This window comes from Megalopta genalis, unplaced genomic scaffold (genome assembly GCF_051020955.1).
Source record: "Megalopta genalis isolate 19385.01 unplaced genomic scaffold, iyMegGena1_principal scaffold0348, whole genome shotgun sequence".
In the NCBI taxonomy this organism is placed as follows: Eukaryota; Metazoa; Arthropoda; class Insecta; order Hymenoptera; family Halictidae; genus Megalopta; species Megalopta genalis.
The window spans coordinates 1-2,500 of record NW_027476417.1 but is presented as its reverse complement, the minus strand read 5'-3'; the positions used below and the strand labels follow the sequence as shown (position 1 = coordinate 2,500).

The window sequence follows — 2,500 nt, the reverse complement described above, 5'->3', positions numbered from 1 at the left end:
CGCAAGACGATTACAATCGGTATAACTTTAACGTCCGTCCGAAAAGTACTTTCGGGGACTAGACGACCGATTGATCTCGTGCGGTTTCGCTATTCGATCATTTGAAGAGAACAAAAAGATATATGGGGCGACCGACAAACGGTTTTCCGTAGAACCAGACTCGCGATTGCGTTGACACACACATCATAGCCACACCAATAGAAGAGTTTTAGGACGGTAACCCGGGTGGGGTGTTCTTTACTCAGAATATGTGCAACATCGGATCTATATAGCCATCGATACAATTCGTACACAAATGTGTCGTACGAAGAGAGAGACTTTTTTTCCTCTGGCAACATAACGGTAAGAGACATCCTTCCACACTCATAGGTTCCACTCCCTGGGGCTATGATATATATATACATATAAATTCAAATTCGAAGCAACGGTCACAATTCTACTCTATATATTTTTGCGGGTTATGTGTTCTTTCGTTCAATTTCTTTCATGCGTTCGTTCGATCTCTGTACACAGTCTTCACATAGGACAGACTCGTGTAGTACGCTTTCGTGGGTTAAACCCATCTCGTTTCATTTCAGGCGACGTCGGGAGCGCGTTGAAAATGTACCAGTGAAATCTCGATAGTTCTACGAATACGAATCGTCCCGAAAAAGATTTTGTCACCGCTTCGAAGCGGTGTTTCAGACGGGCGGACGTATATAAAACATATACGACACACGACACCGCCTTCCACACTCACGCTAGTTCGAACACGATTTCCATCTCTCTCGAAGACTGTTAGACGTACGTAAAATTTCTCAATATTCATAGGACCGCGACAAACGCCGACGAAGCGCCCATCATTCGCTCGTACGTATATAGGCAACAAGTGCCATCAACGCAAGCAGTTTATAAGTACGTAAACGACCCTCAGCCAGGCGTGGTCCAGGAATTGTATCCGTGGACCGCAATGTGCGTTCGAAATGTCGATGTTCATGTGTCCTGCAGTTCACACGTTGACGCGCAATTAGCTGCGTTCTTCATCGACCCACGAGCCAAGTGATCCACCGTTCAGGGTAATTTTTCCCTTTTATTCTCTCATATATATATAATGTGTATTTGCTATCCACCACATTTTTGTGTTATATTTCGGAACAAGCCGATACCCGAAGAGCTCCAACCAGCGCGCGAAGGAGATTCGGGAGTCGTCGTACAACGACATAATTGTCCCTTAAAGAACGAGATATTTCCGTCGAAACCATATATATATGTACGAGCAAATCCAAAACCACTGTTTTCTTGCAAGTTCGACGGTCGGAGCGAATAGAACATTGAAAAGCCTTCTATCGAAGAAACACAGAGAGTATATCACCTCCAAAAACGACGGGGATATGGATATTCAAACTGGACAATTATCAACCCGATACTGGATTCGAAAAGTTTCTCTCTCCTTTCGTCGTTATTTACACCGGACGGACTCACGGCCGGCTCTAGCTGGGTGTCATATATATATACGTCCCACGCTCATGCTGCCACTAGCGCGCAACAGAGTAGGGTGTCAATGACAACGACACAGCATTGAAACGAGCTACACAAGCCGGTCTCTCTTGATACCAATGTAAACGAGCATTAAGTTATCTTCAGACTGCCCGATATTTTCGTCCTTTGGACTTTCCCAACGATTCCTTTTTTTCTTTTTTTTTTTTACACCACAGCGAAGACTTGAGGAAGCGTGATTAGCACGCTCGCATCCCTCCCTGTCCTACTACAACTGTGTGTGTGTGTGTGTAAAGAAAGAAAAAAGAATACATTGGCTTTCTCTCTATCGAGAAGATGGCCTACGCAACGCAGATCAAAGGCCTAATACGTGTAATATAATACGCGTCTGGCCGTGTATAAATCACGCACGAATGATCTGGTCGGGCCCAACTCTTCTCGTACGCTTATTTTTCCGTGTTGAGGCACTATCATAAAATCACACAAACCCCAACACGTGTGTGTCTTGGAAGGAAGATGGCCTACGCAACGCAGATCAAAGGCCTAATACGTGTAGTACACACGTCTGCCGTGTAAATCACGCACGAATGATCTGGTCGGGCCCAACTCTTCTCCACCACACCACATCCCAACTTTGTACATTTTTATATATTTTTGTGCGTTGGGGCACCTTCATAATCACAAACCCCAACAACACATATATCTCTCTCTCTTTGAAAGATTTGTTGTGGCCTACGCAACGCAGATCAAAGGCCTAATACGTGTAGTACACACGTCTGGCCGTGTAAATCACGCACGAATGATCTGGCGGGCTCAACAATATCTTTTTTTTTTATATGAATTCTTATCCACAAACTAATCGAATTCATTTTCTCTCCTCCTCTCCTCTCTCTTTGAGATATATTGGAACATTGTAATGATCCTTCCGCAGGTTCACCTACGGAAACCTTGTTACGACTTTTACTTCCTCTAAATAATCAAGTTTGGTCATCTTCCCGGCATCATCGGCAATGCCGAAACATTG

The 2,500-nt window shown here is 44.4% G+C and overlaps 1 non-coding gene across 1 annotated transcript; it reads right to left on the bottom strand.

Annotated features, from left to right (window-relative positions):
- Window positions 1-903: 903 nt before the first annotated feature.
- Window positions 904-1,058, bottom strand: LOC143263161 (5.8S ribosomal RNA). The gene has a single exon (XR_013036709.1). It is a non-coding gene; the product is annotated as a 5.8S ribosomal RNA (ribosomal RNA).
- Window positions 1,059-2,500: the final 1,442 nt, after the last annotated feature.